The 20341-nt window shown below is 38.4% G+C and overlaps 1 pseudogene; it reads left to right on the top strand.

Annotated features, from left to right (window-relative positions):
- The first annotated feature begins 18648 nt into the window (after positions 1–18648).
- On the top strand, positions 18649–18834 carry LOC150007349 (translation machinery-associated protein 7 pseudogene; annotated as a pseudogene).
- The last annotated feature ends 1507 nt before the right edge of the window (positions 18835–20341 follow it).

The raw sequence follows: 20341 nt of genomic DNA, 5'->3' as shown, positions 1-20341 counted from the left end.
TGTATTAAAATCCCCAACTAAAATTAGGACATTGGTATAATAAAAATAATCTAACTATGTGCTGCATACAAGAGACACAATTTAGAATCAAAGACACAGATACAGTAAAAATAAAAGAATATGAAAAGGTAAACTTTGTAAACAGTAACCAAAAGGGAACAGGAGTTACTATACTAACAGTAGACAAAAAATGTTTCTAGAGAGAAAGAAGGACATTTTATAATGATGAAAAGATAAAGCCATCAAGAGGCTATAACAATCATAAACATATGCGCACCTACCATTAGAGCCCAAAGTATATGAAGCAAAACTAAAAGAATTGAAGGGGGGAATAAACCATTTAATAATAGCTGAAGACTTCAAAACTTCACTATTGATATGGACAAAACAATTAGACTATTAATAAAGAAATAGAAGATTGGACACTACTATACATCAACGAGACCTATCAGATTTCTACAGAATACTCTTAACAGAACAATACATGTTATTTTTGACTCCATGTTAAACATTATCCAGGGTATACAATATGCCAATAAATGTAAGGAATATCAAATTATATTATCTGACTATAATAGAACAAAACCGAAATTCAAAACACAAAGAATTTGGGAAATTCACAAATCTGGAAATTAAGCAATACATTCCTAAATAATCAATGAGTCAAAGAAGAAATCAAAAATAAATTAGGAAATACTTTGAGATAAATCAAATGTAAACACAAACATAATGAAACTTATGGAATGCAGGTGAGTTAGTGTTTGCAGGTAAATTTATAGCTATTCATGCTTAACTTTTAAAAGAAGAAAAATGTCAATTAAAAAAACTTAACCTGCAATCAAAAGACATTAGGAAAAGAAGAGAAAACTAAACCTAAAACCTTACAAAGAATAAATGAAGACCAGAGTGAAAATAAAATAAAAATATAAAACAATAGAGAAATCAGTAAAATCACAAGTTCATTCTCTACAATGATAAATGAAGTTGATGAACCGTTAGCAAAATGACCAAGAAAAATACCCCTGAAATTAGTGAATTCAGGAATGAAAAAGGAAATATAATTACTAACTTTACAGAAATAAAGGTTATGAAAAAATATTGTTATAATTGTATGTCAACCAATTAGATAATCTATATAAAATGGGCAAGTTCTAGAAAGGCACCCAAACTACTGAAACTGACTGAAGAAGAAATTGAAAATCTAATTAAATACAAATTGTAAAACTTAATTTAAAAAAATACAAAACCTTTCTGAAAATCTGATTTTCTTTTATTTTCATTTACTTATTTCTCTAAATGTGTTGTGTCCGTTTTTTAAAAATATTTTTTGTTAACTGACCATTCCAGTTTGTTGAGATTCAGCTAAATTGTAGCATAAAATGTTTCCCTTTACTTCTGGTCTGTACCATGTGGATGACTACTCCAAGAATTGTCTATTGTTTTTCTAATGTTGCTGTCTTGATAAATAGAAAAAAAATGTGCCCACATTTATGATTGGGAAAAGAATACCGCCATTATAGTGGATTTTTATTTTAAGGTACTATATCCCAAATGTCAACAATAAGTTCTTCTTTTCAGTTTTATTTTTGGTTAGAGCTATATGGAAACCAAAAAAGCATGTCATCACAATGGTAACTCCTTACAGCATCAGGTGAGATTTTTATTGTGACAAACTGGATATATACTTCTGATTTAAAGAAATGTTTTATATTTTATATTTGGTCCCCTACAGCATCTTTGAAATTAATTCAAGAGCCTGTTGAACTGTATTTAGCACTAATGAGAATATAATCAGTTAATCACTTTTTCTGCAAAGACCTCAAACATGGAGTAGTGAATATGGTGTCTGGCTTGGATGTGCACTGTTAATAAATAATAGTTTTTAAGTTATATACCATTATTTTTTATTTATTGATATTAGAGTAAGAGGGAGAAGAAGGGAGAGAGAGAGCGAAACACCTATTTGTGCATTCATTGGTTGATTCTTGTATGTGTGCTGACTCAAACCTGCAACCTTGGGGCTTCAGGTCTGTGCTCTAACCAACTGAGCAACCTGGCCAGGGCCAGTGTGCTTTTAAAGACTATATTGTCATTTATCACTCTCTAAGACTGAGTATCAAGAATGATTAGAAAAATGCACTTGAATATCAATTCAGGAAAACAGATGATTTTGTGGAGAAGATTTGGGTGTTTTTTTCTTCTAAGTTTTGTATTTCTATGTCCCTTTAGTGTGAACAGCTAACTATAATTGCTACTTTAGTGCTTGGCCAGAAAGCAGTTGTATCAGTCAATCAAATAAATAAGTGGGCAAATTAATTAATATTTTTTGTTGAAAACAATTTAAAAGAATCATAGCAGAGCAATTTTGATTTTCAACAGTCTAACTCACCATCTGCATTTAGCAAAAACTCTTGACATCAGTCTGGGTTGCTAAGCAATAAATATCTCTGCCATATAATTCCAGAGTCCTTGGGATCATTCCACTATTTTGTCATTCAAGCATGTCACACAGCTTGACATGAGCCTTGAATTTCTGAACAGTCAGAAATGTAGGTGGAAGAAGGTATAGGTGGGATAAATGGTAAATGTAAAACTACAATAAAAAATAAATGATTAAAAAAATAGTTTCTATAGTAAGAGGGGAATAAGTAGAATGGTAGAACAGATAGATGATTAAAAGATTGGGAAAGTAAGGTTATATAAACCTCAGACTTTGAGACATGTGCTTTTGAAATGAGAGATAAGTTGTCACAGCTAAGTAGATTTATCATTTTAAAAACACAGGTGATTTTCACCCTCAGCAGCAGCTCACCACCTTTTAAGATACTTATACTAAATATGCTATCTTAGCAACTCTTCTCAGATAAAATATGGTATGTTTTGTAAAAGCTTCTGTAGCATTTTCTATTTATCAAAGGGTAGTCCTGATCATTTGATAATCAGATATTTAAGTACAAACTTCAATAAAAATAAGAAAAGGCTGCTGAGACTCCTCTACTAATTTAATTGTTTTTGACAGTAGGCTGACTAAGAAGATTTCAACTCGTCGGCAGCCGTCCGTCTCGAGAGACGATGGCGTAGCTTCTTGAGAGTCTATCTGCACCGCCGAGAATGGCTGTGCAGTCCGACTCGGGAGTGACAATCCCTGCCGCACTTGTTACAGGTGAAGGCAGATGGCTGTTGTTGCTGCTGTTGACGCTGCTTCCGCCTCGATCTTTTCTGGACCGCCTCCTCGTTGCGCGCACCCTCTGCGCGTGACGTACCTTGCCTGACCGTGAGCCTCCAGGCTAGGCGGTCGTCTGCTTGAACTTCCCATGTGTTGAGATTGATGGAGCATTGTGTCATGTCCTTTTTGCAGATGTCTTTGAACCGCAGTTTTGGGCGCCCTGTCATCCTCTTGCCTTCTGCTAGCTCGCCGTAGAGGAGGTCTTTGGGGATACGGCCTGCATCCATTCTTTTGACATGGCCGAGCCACCTGAGGCGTCTCTCGCTAAGAACTGCATGCAAACTGCTCATGTTGGCTCACTTCAGCACCTCGGTGTTGGGGACCTTATCCTGCCAGGCGACATGCAGGACGCGTCGCAGGCACCTCATGTGGAAGCTGTTGAGTTTCCTTTCGTGCCTTGCGTAGGTGGTCCACGTCTCGCTGCCATAGAGGAGAGTGCTGAGTACGCAGGCTTGGTAGATGCGCAGTCTGGTTTTCTCAGTGAGGCTGGAATTGTTCCACGCTCGCCGGTTCAGTCTGGCCATAACTGTGGCTGCCCTGGCGATTCTCCGGTTGACCTCCAAGTCGACTGACAGAGAGCTCGAGATGGTGGACCCGAGGTAAGTGAAGTCGTTGACAACCTCCAGGGTGTACCCGTCGATGGTGATGCATGGGGGAGTCCCTGTGCCTTGAGCCATAACATTCGTCTTCGTCAGGCTGATGGCTAGTCCGAACTCCTTGCATGCGTGGGAAAGGCAAGTGACTAGCTGCTGGAGTCCCCCTTCGGAGTGTGATGTCAAAGCTGCGTCGTCAGCGAAAAGCATCTCACGGATGAGCACCTCTTTGACCTTGGTCTTGGCTCGTAGACGGGCCAGGTTGTAGAGCTTGCCATCAGATCTGGTGTGAATGAAGACACCCTCGCTGCAGTCCTTAAAGGCGTATTGGAGGAGCATGGAGAAGAAGATTCCGAACAGCGTAGGCGCGAGGACGCAGCCCTGCTTTACTCCGCTGCTGACTGGGAAGGCCTCAGAGGTTGCGCCGTTGTAGGACACTGTGCTGTGCATGTTGTCGTGAAAGGACATGACCACAGCAAGCAGATGTGGTGGACAGCCAATCTTCCGTAGCAAGCTGAAGAGTCCGCTTCGACTGACCAGATCAAACGCCTTCGTGAGGTCAATAAAGGCGAGGTAGAGTGGTTTATGCTGCTCGTGACACTTCTCCTGCAGCTGGCGTAGGGAGAAGATCATGTCCACTGTTGATCGGCCAGCTCTGAAGCCACACTGGGACTCTGGGTAGACGCGGGAAGCAAGGGTCTGCAGGCGGGCAAGAGCGACCCGGGCGAATACTTTGCCGACGACGCTGAGGAGAGAGATGCCCCGGTAGTTGTTGCAGTCGCTGCGGTCTCCTTTGTTCTTGTACATGGTGATAATGTTGGCGTCTCTCATATCCTGGGGGATGTAACCCTCCTTCCAGCAGAGACAGAGTAGATGGTGGAGCGGCTGTAGCAGGACTGGTTTCCCGCTCTTTAGGATTTCTGGAGGGATTCCGTCGCTTCCTGGTGCTTTCCCGCAAGCGAGGCGGTCGATGGCTTTGCCGAGCTCTGCCGCAGTAGGTGGGGTGTCTAGCTCCTCCATGACTGGTAGGTCTGGGATGGCTTTAAGAGCAGTGTCTGTTACGGTGTTCTTCGTTGCATACAGCTCGAGGTAGTGCTCGGTCCACCGCCGCATTTGCTGTTCCTGGTCAGTGATGACCTCACCTGTCTTGGACTTAAGGGGGGCGATCTTGGAGGGGATTGGGCCTGTTGCCTTCTTGATACCCTCATACATTCCTCGTGCGTTGCCTATATCGGCGGCTTCCTGAATGCTTCTGCACAGGTTTAGCCAATAGGTGTTGGCACAGTGGCGGGCGGTCTTCTGGACTTTGCTCCTGGCAGCCCGTAGAGCTTGAAGTGTACTGGGAGTGGGCGTGGCCTTGTAAGCCAGTAGGGCCTTCCTCTTAGCCTCGATCACGGGTTCCATTTCTTCCCAGTGAGCCTCATACCAGTCAGTGTTCTTCCGCTCTTTCTTCCCGTAAGCAATAATGGCGGAGTTGTATATGGCGTCGCGGAGACGTGGCCAATTGGATTCGATAATGTCATCTGCCGCCATTCCCTCGCCGAGTGCATCTTCCATCTTGTTGATGAATTGCTGGGTCTTAACTGGGTTGCTGGCACAACTGGTGTTGATGCGTGGGCGACCCTTCATCTTGGAGTGGTGCAACCTCTTCGGCATTATGCGCACCTTGCTTACCACGAGGGCATGGTCCGTGTCGCAGTCTGCACTGTGGTAGCTGCGGGTGAGGAGGGTGCTGCCAATATCCGTTCTTCTGGTGATGACGAGGTCAAGCTGGTGCCAATGGCGGGAGCGGGGGTGCCTCCATGACACCTGGTGGATCTCTTTGCACTTGAAGAATGTGTTTGTCATGCACAGGCCGTGGTGACACAAAAGCTCAAGCAGTCGCTGACCATTCTCATTGATTTTTCCTCTCCCAAAGTTTCCAAGGCAGGTGGGCCAGGCCATGTGGTCGGCTCCTACTCTTGCGTTGAAGTCTCCAAGGAGATAGAGAGCGTTACTTCTGGGAATCTTGGATAACGCTTCGTCCAGTGCATGGTAGAACTGTTCTTTCTCTTCGGTGGTGGCGCAGAGGGTTGGGGCATACGCGCTAAGAATGCTGACTGGGCCGAAAGTTGTTGACAATCGGAGGGTAAGTAATCTCTCTGTGCCTCCTGTGGGTGGCTCTATGGAGTTAACAAGCGTGTTCTTCACAGCGAACCCAACACCGTGCTGTCTTGGTTGGTCCGGAGACTTCCCTTGCCAGTAGAAGGTGTAGTTGGTTTCTCTGATAGTTCCGTTGTCGGCCAACCGGGTCTCCTGTAGAGCCGCAATGTCGATGTTTAGTCGTGCCAGTTCCCTATCGATGACAGCGGTTTTCCTGGCACCCTTGATCCACGGAAGGTCTGCAGTAAGTCCGGGGCACATGGTCCTGATGTTCCAGCTAGCGAGGCGAAGAGCCGGAGGCTTCTTTCTTGTTGTTTGCTTGCAATTAACTGGTGCGGGTGTTTTGTGGCCCGCTTTTTGAGAGGCGCCTCTCTGATCCCCACGCACCCAGTGGGGCAGGCGAGCCATGGCGAGACGGTAGCTGTCCAGTGAGGTGCGATGACCTCTCCCATCGTCAGAGGAGACCCCTGGCGCTCGTTTCCTTCGCCAATCGGATGAGCTTATAACCGGTATCTGTCTCCTCCCGTGTTGAGTCGACATCTTGCGATGACGCTGGAGTGTCCTCTCAAGTGAAACTGAAGCTACAGAGCCTGGGCAGGGTGATATGGAGGGTCTGCTGTTGCCCATGCAGCAGACCCCCCCTCTCTTCGCAGCTGAAGGGTCCAAGGGAAAGACAAAGTCAATACAGCTTGGCTTCAGGTGCGCCGCAGGAGTTGCCGGTGTTGACTACAATGTCAAACCGCCTATGGAATCTATTAGTTATTTACCAGCAACTTTTTCTTTAATTTTCATGTTAGTGCTATCAGTTAGAATATTTATTTTACTGACTTTATCAAAAATGTAGAAATAAATGTGTACCTAGTAAATACAGTTACTTATTTCTACATTTTTGAACTATGAAAAGGAGATTGTGTTCTTTCATGCTGACTTACTGAGACATTTGAAACTTTGAGCTATAAATATAAACAATATGTGAGACATGTAAATTTTTCTAAGCTCTCAACCCAAATCCTGAGTATCTTTTTCAAATTAGTACCTAGTTTTTTTGGAAGAACTAATATAGCACAGATGGGTCTTGAAGAGATGAATTTAACCATATTAGATAGAACTGAGATGAAAAAAATACAGTTCCCTCACCTCCTTGACCATGGTTCTGCAGTTAGTTTTCTAATATGTGAAATAGTGAGGCCAATGTAGATAATATCAAAGGACATATTCAACTTGAAAACTTTTTCATCTTTAATATAGGCACTGAAACACTGAGTTAAATTAATTTTATCTGATATGGTAAATTCAGTCAAACCAAAGATTAAAAATCTGCTCCATGACCATTTGATTATCTCTATTTCTATCATGCTTTAATTTGTCCTGAGGTGGTGTGTCAACAAATAACCTCAAGGCATTATATATCAGATATTCCTCAGTACTCTGATGGTTTACAGACAGAAAGGCAGAGGGCATTCATGGAGTGAAATGACCAAGAAGTGAAGTGACCTCCTCAAGATCACACAAACAGAAATCATAAAGTCAAGATTCAGATCTGAGGTTTCACAGTATAACACTTTCCATTATACAAGAAAATATATTTGAGTATCCTTATTTTTCAGCTATAGTAACTGAGCCTCAGAGTTGTAAAATGAACTACCCCCAGGAATACTACAGAATGGATATTAGAATCCACAACTCCTGACTTTCACTCAGGTGCTCTTTCTTCATACACCATCCAGATCCATAACTAATCTTCATTTTTACTTTGTATGCTCCATTTTGAAGATAAACATTCTGGGGAAGAAAAGAAAAGTGAAAGCGTTGGGATTTAAGAATATTTTTGAACTATAAAAATTGGACTACTTTTGAATTATTTACCCTTGAATCCTTTGTGTTTTGTTTTCTTTTACAAGATAACTTGAATTTGGCTTGTCATTTCTGATTGCAAGAAGGCAAGACCTCAACCATACCTTTCCCCAGCTATTTTATGGTGCCCTGAAAGTGTTAGAACTTAAGTGTGCAAGGACATTTTGTCAACTGGAATTCCTGTAGATGATAATTTATGAGAATTTATTATGTGTGAGGATTTATGCTATGCTTATTATGGGTTATCTCATTGTATCCTCACAACAACCTCATGCCATTGGTACAGTTAGCTCCCTCATTCGACAGTGAAGGCCATGAATGGCAATGGGGACCAAGGTTTAAGAGCCATTAAGTGGCAAAACCAAGTTTTGAACCCGGACAGGATGACTCTAGAGCTGATGCTTTTACTGGTGAAACTCTACAGCACATGTGTTCTTTTTCTACAATTCCATGTACCAGATATTCCCATTTGTGGCAGAAGATGTTGCTTGAAAGAGCCTTGAACCCCCTCTTAGGGATGTGGACTACAAGTGCTTGTCAAGTTTACAGTTCTCAGCCACAGCCAGGATTTTTATGTCTGGGAGGCCTCCTCTTCAGCTCATGATGCATTTTGTGACAGGAGCCCTAAAAATAGCTGAGCATGTATATGAGTGGTTACAAAGTACAAAGTTTCAACATCTTCTCACCCCTTACTTCTTACGTATAGAGCTAAAACCGAGCCCAAGAGGCCATAGGAGGATCAGATCCTCCATCCCTTTCTTTTTTCTTCTCTCTCCTTATAGCCCCTCCTCCATAAAACCATTTCCTTCTCCTTTCCAAACAAAAACTCTTGTACATACTGGCGTGTGTGTGTGTGTGTGTGTGTCCATATAGCCAGCTTCTGAAGCCAAATTATCTTTTACAAAAATAATACTTGTTATAACAGTAAATCCAATTACTAGTGAGCAATTATAATATTCTACCTATTTACTAATTGTTTATTTGTTATTGCCAAGACATATGTTTTTCTTGAAGAAGCTGCATATTTGTATGAGAAAGAGAAAAATAAAAAATAACCTCACTGACAATTTGGAAATAACTATTGTTAACTCATTAACATATAAAAATCCAGAATCACTGTAGATAGTGATCTATGACACATAGATTTTATTCTATTTTTCCATTTGTATTACAGTTTAAGAGGTTTCTACTGACTTCTCTTTAAGCTCACTGATTTTTTCCTCAACAATGTAGAGTGTAGTGAGAAATATATTGAAAGCATTCTTCAATCTTGTGAGCATCTTTTTATTTCTAGCACTTCCTTTCAAGTTTTCTTTGAATTTATCTCTCTGCTTATGTTATCAATCTTTTTAAAAAATATTATCTACTTTTTCTATTAGAATGCTTAAAATATCAGTTATTTTAAATTCTGTGATTATTCCAACATTTGTGTCCTCTCTGATTCCAGTTCTGGTGATTGCATTTTTCTTCTAAGAAACCACTTTGTTATTTTTCTGTTGAAAGCTGAACATATTTCAGGTAATAGGAACTGAGGTAAAAGGGATTTAGTGTGAAGATTGATGTTAATCTCGCTAGGAGTTGAGCTGTGTTTAATGCTTGGTATAGCTATAGGTACTATAGGCTTAAAATTCCTCAGCTGCCCTTGTTTTTCTCTTCCCTCTTGACTTTGGACTTCCCTAAGTATGCTACTCAAAAAGAGTCTATATCTTATAACTCCTTTAGCTGTAATGCACTTAATACTCCTTTAGGTGTAATAGTAGGGTGTAATAGTGGGGAAGAGGTAGTGTTCTAGATATTCTGATTATATTTCAGGCTTTTAGTGGGCTTGTGTTTTAGGACTGCAACCCTCACAAGTCTAATGATTTTTATTTTCTCTCTCCTTCCTTCTATACCCTTCCCTGGCCATAGTGTTCTCAATCTATTTCTTTGACTCCCTCATCCCTGTTGATTGTTGTTTTTTTTCTCCCCTCCTTAGTTGAGATAGAAAGTCTTGAAGGGGTTGAAGTGGAGAGGAATTCTCTCTTCTTGATGGAATAAAGATCCCAAATTGGGCTCTGGAAAAAATCCTCTGGAAAGCAAGACTTCATTATGGAGAAGGCTCTTGTCCTGTTTCTTGATGGTTATTTCCCCCCATTCCTATGCTAGAGCTGAGAGAGGATCACTAGTCCATTCTCATTATAAGAACTTGGTGGAGTCCTTGAGAAAAAACTTCTGGCCCTAGGAGTTTCTGACTTTCAAGCTAATTATCATTCAACCTCCAGAAATGTATTAAACTAGCCATTTAAGTGTTTCTACCACTTTAAGGCTCCATCAGTTTTCCTTGAACCTCAATTGCTCTATTTTTCTAGATGCATCCAAATCTCCACAATTAAGTTGCCAATATATCCTGTGTCCTCAGTTCTCTGATGGGTTCAAGCAAAAGTTATTGATTTTTCAGCTTTTTCAGCTTTTTTCTTGTAAGTATAAAAGTGACAGCTCTGAAGCTCCAGGCATGGTAAAGCTCTGTTACTGTGTATTTTTTTAACTTAAAAATATATACTGAAGATTTTTATGTGACCACACAATATCCTACAACAACATATTTAGTGATTATGTGGCATAGTATTATACAAATTTATATTGTTGATTAAAATGTCTAATTCTCTGTTTGCATTTTTCATTATTATAAATAGTACCATGATGAACATCTTTAGAGCTAACTAAATATGTTCGCATTAATTATTTCCTCAAGATAAATTACTATAAGTAAGACATAGATCAGAAACTATATTCTTAAGTCTAGTTTTAAATATTTCAAGCTTGTTGTCCAGAAGGGTTATAACTGCTTATACTCATTCTAGTCATCAAGAGACTCTGATTTCTTGCACCTTCACCAGCATTCGATAACATGTTTGTTTGTTTGTTTTTACATTTCCACATATATGGTTCATATTCTTACATCAATTTGCATTTCTCTGAGAGAAAGGGAGAGAGAAACACAGATCTGTTGACTCCTATATGTGTCCCAACTAGGATTGAACCTGCAACCTAGGTATGTGCCCTGAACAGTAATTGAACCATGACCTTTTGGTATACAGGATGACATTCCAACTTAATGAGCCACAGAGTCACACTGGCCAAGACTATGTTCTACTGTGTTTTTTAAATTTAAAATTAATTATTTGTCTCTTTATAGAAGTTGCTCAAATTTTTTGACTATTCAGAATTTAAATATCTTCTCTTATTAAAATTGGCCAAATTGTTTTCTTTTTCACTTTTTTTGTTTAATATCTGAACATATACTTTGAATTATGAAGTTAGAACAGAACACAGTGAATCAACAGTGAATAGAGTTTCAGAATATTTTTCATGGCTTATGAAGGGTGCTTATCTTAGTTTGGCAAAGACTCAGCTAAGTCTTGACTGAGAATAGTTCTCTTCAACTTAATCCTGAAATTATCCCTTTTTCCCCATTATGTCCACATAATGTATAAACTATTATAGTTCTTATGCAGTAGGTAGCATGCCTTTTATTACATGGCCACTATCTTTCAGTTTTGAAAAAACAGGTTTTCTACTAAATATGTGCACATTCATTGTGTTGAATCACTGAAGGCATAGGGGCTTACACTAGTGCAGTAATAACACTGAATTAAACTCTAAAAGATAAGGAGAAAAGTGGTGGTAGACAAATTGATTTGTGGTAGAAATTAAACATACATGTCATACTTCTATTTTGTGAACAATTTGATCTGAAATGAAGTTTTGAGTTTTCCACTGCCATAAATATAAATCAGCTATGATGATATAGAAAAGTATGAGAAAGTGCCTTAGGAAAACAATGTCCAAACTCCAAACCTAAAGCTTCTGAACAATGGGAGAGCCTGATTGTAGAAGGATATACTAAGTAAATTACCTCTATGTGCATAATGTTCCCAATAGCCCTAATGGAGATAACATAAAATATGCAGCATATTGCAGAGATGTTGCAGCAGAATTCAGAAACATAAAATGGCTGAGTAAACATCTTTTAAATCTTTAAAAAATTTAAACAAGATATTTACATTTTTAACATTTTGTTTTTCTTTAACTTTTATTTTTATTGTTTATGCTGTTACAATTGTTCCCACTTTTTCTCCCTTTGCCCCCCTCCAACCTGCCTCACCTTCTCCCCTCCCCAAGCAAATCACTATATTGTTCTTGCTCCTGTCAATAGGTTGTGCATAAATGTTCTTTGGTTAATCCCTTTGCCATCTTTCATTCCATCCCCTGATCTCCTGCCTCCTTTCTGGCAGCTGTCAGTCAGTTTTATGTGTATAATCTTCTGTTATTATTTTGTTCATTAGTTTATTGTGTTTATCAGATTCCACATATATGTGAGATCATAGGTGGTATTTTTCTTTCACCGACTGGCTTAATTTCCTTAGTATAATTTTCTCCAGGTCCATCCATGCTGTTGCAGAATGTAAGAATTTTTTCTTTTTTACTTATGCATAATATTCCATTGTGTAAATGTACCACATCTTTTTACGCACTCATCTACTGATGGACATTTAGGGTCTCTCCAAATCTTGGCTATTGTAAAGAGCACTGCTATAAACATAGGAGTGCATATATTTTTTTTGTATTGGTGTTTTGGGAAGCTTGGTGTATATACCCAGAAGTGTAATCAGTGGGTCAAAAGGGAATTATGTTTTTAAAGGATACTTCATATTATTTTCCATAGTGGTGGGCCAGGCTTCATTCCCACCAACAGTGTACTAGGCTTTCTTTTTCTCCACATTCTCACCAACACTTGCTGCTTGTTGATTTATTGATGATGGCCATTCTGACAGGTATGAGATGGCATCTTATTGAGGTTCTAACTTGCATTTATCTGATGATTAGTGATGTTGAGAATTTTTTCATATGTCTACAGGCCACTTGTATGTCCTCTTTGGAGAAGTGTCTATTCAGGTCTTTTGCCTTTTTCTTAATTGTGTTGTTTGTTTTCCTGGCATTGAATTGTATTAGATCCTTGCATACTTTGGACATTAAACCCTTGTCAGATGTATCATTAGAGAGAATATTTTCCCATGTAGTGGGTTCCCTGTTCATCTTACTGATAGTTTCTTGAACTGTACAGAAACTTTTTAATTTCATGTAGTCCCATTTATTTATTTTCTGCTTTGTTTCCAGTACCTTAGGAGATGTATCAGCAAAAATATTTCTACATTGATTATCTTCTGAGATTTTACTACTTATATTTTCTTCTAGAATTTTTATGGTTTGGTGACTTACATTTAAGTCTTTTATCCATTTTGAGTTTATTCTGGTGTATGGTGTAAGTTGGTGGTCTAGTTTCATTTTTTTGCATGTACACGTCCAGTTTTCCCACCATTTATTGAAGAGACTGTCTTTGCTCCGTTGTATGCTCCTTCCCCCTTTGTCAAATATCAATTGCTCATGCAGGTGTGGGTTTACTTCTGAGCTCTCTGTTCTGTTCCATTGATCTATGTCTGTACTTGTGCCAGTATCAGGCTCTTTTTATTACAGTGGCTTTATAGTATAGTTTGATATCAGAAGTTGTGATATCTCCAGCTTTGTTCTTCCTTTGCAAGATTGCTGAGGCTATTTACGTCTCTTTTGGTCTCATATAAATTTTTGAAATATTTGTTCTAGTTCTGTGAACTATGCCATTGGTATTTTAATAGGAATTGCATTAAATATATAGATTGCTTTGGATAATATGGGCATTTTAATTATGTTAATTCTAATCCAAGAATATGGATTATGCTTCCATCTATCTGTATCTTCTTTGATTTCTTTTTTCAGTGGCCTATAGTTTTTTGAGGGCAGGTCTTTTACCTCCTTCATTATATTTATTTTTAAGTACCTTATTATTATTTTTTTGTTGTTGCAACAGTAAACGAAACTATTTTCTTAGTTTCTCTCTCTGATAGCTCATTACTGGTGTGTAAAAATGCCATAGATTTCTGGGTATTACTTTTGTATCCTGCTAATTTCCCAAATTCATTTAGTAAGTCTAGTACATTTTTTGGTAAGATCTTTAGGGTTTTCTATGTACAGTATAATATCATCTATGAATAATGACAACTTTACTTTTTCCTTTCTAATTTGGTGCCATTTATTTCTTCTTCTTGCCTGATGGCTATGACTGGGACTTTCAGAACTATGTTGAATAAGAGTGGTAAAAGCTAACATCCTTGTCTTGTTCCTGATCTTACAGGGGACACTTTTAGTTTTTGCCCATTGAGAATGATGTTAGCTGTAGGTTTTTCACATATTTGGTCTTTATTATGTTGAGGTATGCAAGTGTTTTTATCATAAATTGGTGCGGGATTTTATCAAATACTTTTTCTGCAGCTTTGATATAATTATGTGCTTTTAATCTTTCATTTTGTTTATGTAATAAATCACATTTATTGATTTGAAAATATTATACCATCCTTGCATCCTAAGGATAAGTCCCACTTGGTCACAGTGTATGATCTTTTTGATGTATTGCTGGATCCGGTTTGCTAATTTGTTTTTGAGGATATTAACATTTATGTTTATCAGGGATATTGGCTTATAATTTTTTCTTTGTTATGTCTTTACCTTGTTTTGGCATCGGGATAATACTGGACTCATAGAAAGAGATTGGTAGTCTTCCCTGCTCTTGAATTTTTGGAAAAGTTTGAGAAGGATCAGTGATAGTTCTTTTTTGAATGATTGATAAAATTCTCTTGTGAAGCTGTTTGGTCCATGGATTTTGTGTGCTAGGGGTTTTTATTACTGCTTTGATTTCCTTCATTATATTACTTGTTCCAAGTCATCATGCTATTAAACATCAAACACACTAATTTACTAAAAAGAATTATTTCTCAATTCTTTTAAAGTTACCTTAAGAAGCACAATATTTTCCATTTTATAAAAGCTCAATTTAAGAAAGCACAAGGAGTTATTTCTAACAGTTTATTGATAGTGAGAGAAAAGGCTTTGGAGTTTCTTAATTGGTTGTGAGTGATGCCTTGGCTTGGCCACAAGGGTAATAGACAAAGGTAATCATGAGAGGGACTTGTAACAATGATAAGAATGCAAATGTCAGATGCACTGGGGATAGAAAAGGAATCTGTATCTGACAGACTGAGTTGAACACACTCATCAGTTTCAACAACACCTGCCATGGCAAATGAGGTCCGTCCTGTTAACATGATGGCTGCCTTGGAAATGCCAAGTCGGATCAGTGTCTCAGCTTTCTCCAGTACAATTGTGCAAATAGCTTCCTCACAACTATATTTTACTTTATGTGATTAATGCTGACAATAAGGTCAGAGTATACTGCCTTTTTCCATGTTCTTCCATTCACGTTGAACACATTTTCTCTGCTTCCACCTGCTACCTTCTACATATCTGTCAGCCCTCACCTAAAAACCCACTCTTCAGGGAGACTTCCGCTATAGTCCTTATTTAAATAGGCATTCTGTTCCCCATTATAAGATCCTGTCTATTACTTTTTCTCTACATATCACAATATGGTTTGTCCTTCCTTATTTAATTCTGTCTCACTAGAATGTAAGTTTCCTGAGGACAAACAATTTTCTGTCCTTCTTTATATTCTCACTAGAAGGCACTCTCCAGGTGGAACACAGCATCAAATGCAGTCAGAGAGGCAGGCAGAGCCAGATCACACAGTCTTACGGGGGTGGGGGGGTGTGGGGGGGTAAGAATGTTTTAAACCAAAAGGGACCCCAGGAGTCATCTAGTTCAATTTTAAAAAACAAGTTATTGAGGTGCTACAAACAATGATCCAGATAAGCCCGTGCATTATGAATTAAAGAAAGTTATAAATGTTAAAACAATTTTCACTTTCAGACTATAGTAGGGTAGATTTTAAAGATTAATTTATAGATATAAATAATGATATTAATTATGAATTAAATTTCTAGTGCTGTAGTAGCATTTTATTTCACAATGTAAAAATATCCTCCTGTGCTTGGACCAAAATCAGAGATAACAGTTGTCCAACAAAACTGATCTAAAGGAATGACTAAAAAAATAACAAGGAAAGCAATATTAGATGGTGATTTTGGCTTTCAAAAAACTATCTAGACTTGTAAAGTTAAAGGCAGATGTCTAATATAACTCCAAATGCAATCATGTACTAAAGGAGGAAGTTTGAAAGATGTCGTAGGGAGAAGAGGAAAAACATATGATAAGTAGATTACAAATATCTTCCATGTTAACCCACAGAAAGAAATTTATTTTACATTGTAGTCCATACATATACAAAGTTTATATATAATATATAGTATATAATTGTGTATATAATGATATAGAAATGTATTTGTACTCTAGTAAGCTTGATGTACTCATATATTTTTCTTATCTGCTCTATTTAGATCAATTCCATTTAATTTCATTTAAAATAAAGCTTATTTTGATCAATGAAATTGACCTCATATCCTAACTAGTGATTCTCTAATCCAGAATTTAAAAAATACTGCAGGAAAAAATTATCTGGGACTTGACTATGTCACAGTGTTTCAGAAAATATAAAGGACTGAAAAAAGGGATAAAAGGGACAAGATGGTGACTATAGATAATAAAAGAGATTTTGTGGCTTTTTCCCAGGACATCGGGATACATTTGTAGAATGTTATGTATCTTCTGGGTTCAGGAGCCCACAGGTAAGGGAACTGGACAGTAGCATCAGACATTAGATCAGTTGCTTTCCAGGGAAATTTTAGCTAACACAGAAATGGGGGGAGAAAAAAATAGGAAGTCTTGACTAAAGAGCAGAAGAACAATGAATATTTGATTAAGCAAGAATTTAAAGAATTCGAGTCATCCCCTAAGATCTTGTGTCTGAGATAGAGTCCTAGAAAACAGAGGATAAAACCAGGGGAAGTAAATTTATTCTAAGGAGAGTGAACAGAGCATCAGCAAGTAGCTGTGGATGATATGAAGGGATTTCCTAACTGTGGTTTTTTAGGAGTTCTTAATATTTAAATTTAGTCTACCCATCTAATATTTGACATATTGCTTTATAGTGACTTCTTATTAAGCCACTCTATGCAATTTTGTCACAAGACTACTTGTTGAGTGAAATGCTGGGAAAGTAGATTACTTTCCATGTAACAAAATTCCACTCAAATAATTAAAATGAGTTATCTGAGATACCTATAAAGGTTTGCCTAACCCTTTGTGCTATATTGGGGCTCATTTGGGGGCATTTTTGTGACTACTTTTCTGTAAATCTCATTTGTTGTCAGAGCTAAGTTGATCTTGGAGATGTGAGGGCCATGTAGCTTCCTGCAGGGAGGAGGGTAATCAGGTGATATGGCTGTTAGTGGCCTGATGTAGTGGAAAGGACATAAATTCCCTTGAGGCATATTTGATCTTGAGGATACCCTTGGACTATGAGGAAATAAATATTGAGAGGATGCCACCTACCATGTTGGAACTTCTACAGCTAGGAAGACAGGTATTGCAGGTGTCCTCTATGCTAGTTATCTTTAAGATCCCCTAAAGTAAGGGTCAGCAAACTTATTCTGAAAAGGACCAGATAGTAAGTACTTTTGCCCTATGGCTCATATGGTTTCCATTTCAACTTCTCACTCTGCTGTCAAGAGAAGCAATTGGTTAAAGATATAGGAGTATCTGTATTCCAAAAATATTTTATTTACCATAATAGGTAGTGGAGTAGTTTGGTCAGTGAGCTGTAGTTTGCTGACCACTGACCTGGAGAGATATTTGAATGTAGGTAGAAACTGTTTTCTTTTTATTGTTGGGGAGGACTCTTATTGATATTAATGTGCTCCTGTTTAGGCCCATGAAGGGCTGAAGAAGAGAGAAGGAAGTAGATTTACAGGAGAGTTTGTTTCATGGGTCAAAACAATAATGCCAGAAAAGTGTCTTTGAGGTTGCTTGAGAGACTAGACATAACCTTGTTTCCCTCTCTGGCACAATTCCACTTGTCCTCTAGGCCAAAGAGTTACTGCCGGTAGCCATTAGGTCCCCTGGTGGATTCTTTGCTTTTCAGTCTTCCAGAACCCTCTATAATTTATTGTACCTTAATAATTTAAGTACTCAGAGGACAAAACTTCAGCCTACATAAATCAAGTGACGCTGAAAGAATAAAGCTAAATGGACACAGCTAAAACTGTCTCCTGACTCTAATGCCAGCCATCTTTCCATGATACCACACACATTCCCCCCTAAAACTTCATTATTCTTTCCCATGAAGAATCAAATAACCACAAATCTGCTACAGCCCAACATACACAAATGTATAGAGCTTAATTTTACTCTTAGCTTTGAAATGTTCAATTTAGTCTTTCCAGAGTCACTACAGAGAAAACAGATTCTTCTACAGCTAGTCTCTGCTTTCTCAAACAGCCAAGGAATCTGGTTCTTTAGGAAATCCCTCGGTCTCCACTTCAGTCACAACACAGATTCTAATACCAGCTAAGGATATTCTCTCCATCTCGACATTCAGAGAGCAAAAATATTCCTTAGAATAATATAGAAATGATCCTGGGGACAGATGTGATGAAATTGTATATAATTTCTAGACTTTTCTGTATATTTCAGTTGGATCTTTTCACTGGGAAAAATGCACAGGTAGAGCAGATTTATGAGCATGTATCATTTGAGAGAAGGAATTTTGGATAGTGGCTAAGAGAACAAGGTCAGGAGTTATGCCGCCTGCTTAGTTGCCGAGTGTCTCCATATCCTCCTCCACAAAATGGGTTAATAATATCTCCTGGGGTCATGTGAGGACTATATGTAAAATACTTGGAACAGGAGCTTCCAGTAGCAGGGTCCAGGGAAGGGGTGGCAGGGTCCAGGGAAGGGGTGGCAGGTGACATGTCTGGCTGTGAAGGTGGCAAGAAGAAGCCCTTGAAGCAGCCCAAGAAACAGGCCAAGGAGATGGATGAGCTAAGGCATTTACACAGAAGCTAAAGAGGAAAAGAAAGTCAAGGAGCTAAAAGCAAAGGTCGTGGGTAAGGCCCCCTGGCCAAAGGAAGAATTAAGAAATCTGGCAAAAAGTGAGCTAACTGTTTCTTGTGCCTGGGGCAATGGTGATCCTTAATTCCTGTTTTAACATCTGGATTCCCTGTCATAACATCTCTTGCCACCTATAGCTAAAATGAAGTGTTGTCTTAGAACCTGTTGTACATTTAAGAATAAACTTTTGTAATATGATGATGATGATGATGATGATGATGATGATAATGATGCAGGGGCTCATCTCTTTAGTTCTTCTCACTCTGCCATTTCAACATTAGCTATGAGGGCAGAGTAAACCCAGCCCAGAATCCTATCAAAGTGTTTTTTTCAATCTTTGTTCTGTGCTTCCTAGAATTAAATTAACTCATTTGAAAAAAATAAAATAATCAAATAAAATAATCAAATAAAATAATAAAATACTTAGAACAGTGTCTTACACATTATCTGCATTCAACAAATATAAAAAATTTAGAGTGTGGGATAAGTATGAATAAAGAAAAAAGAGAGGAAGAGGAAGTACATATTCTCCTCATTTAGATTATGCAAATTTACTTCTGTGGATTAATTAAAATTAAAAAACTCCCAACTATTATTTCTCTACTCCCTGCCTTGATTTTTACTCTTCCATCAGTGTAGGAGGAAAAATCTTTGATTTTAATGAACTTCATATCATTTGAGAAAGGCAGTGGCTGCTGTACCGTTTGGAGAGCTTCAGCATTTGAATTATGACTGTGAGTTGCTTCTTATATTATGAAAGTACAAAGTCGCTTTGTATCCTGAGACTATTCCCCTCTCTGGGTCTCAGTTTTCTCAAGTGTAATCTCAGTTTTATAATATGTATCTTGAAGAATTACAGTGTATGTACATTGCCAAACACAGTAGTAAGTTCTAGTAGTGCTTAGCCCACTAAGGATATTATTATTTTATTTTATGCCATTCTTTGGTAATCTCTGCTTTTCATGTAAAGTTTAAAGAAAGGAATTGTGGTTTAAGAGGTTGTGATCAGAAACCTGAATTTTGGACCCATCTCTGCCAAGAACAGTGAAGCTCCAGGCAATTCACCTCCCTTCTCTGTATATTGCATTTCTCTGTGAGAGGATGAAGAGGTTGTTTTAACTGTATTACTTCAAGTGAGGTTTGGAGAGGTCTGATACAGATTAAGAGAGAGAAACTGGGCTTTTATAGTTTTGTTACTCACAGTTCCCAGGGGAAACATAGGGCCTTCAGGAGAAGCATGGAGGTGGTTAGAGGCAGAGAGAAACAGAACTGTGGGCAAACACCTTTTATTGTGCTTTCTGTTGGAAAGAAACTGTAAGGAAGGTACACAGGTTTAAGACTGGCTAATTTGAATTATTTCAGTGGGCTCTGGCCATAGGTTGTCTCTGGTTTTCTGGTACCTGGTCCTGGGGTGATCAGGGTGGTTGTGTAGTGGCCCAGAGTGTAAGAGTCCCAGAGGGGAAATGGTTGGGGGCTTAATCAGTTGCTCAAGAAGGGGAATTAAATAGTCTCTAGCCAGGTCTTGAAAACTGGGTCAAGACAGCACAAAAAC

Source organism: Furipterus horrens, unplaced genomic scaffold (genome assembly GCF_987537825.1).
Source record: "Furipterus horrens unplaced genomic scaffold, mFurHor1.1.pri manual_scaffold_6, whole genome shotgun sequence".
Taxonomy (NCBI): Eukaryota; Metazoa; Chordata; class Mammalia; order Chiroptera; family Furipteridae; genus Furipterus; species Furipterus horrens.
Note: the sequence above shows the minus strand (reverse complement) of the source record. Positions and strands in the feature narration are given on the sequence as shown.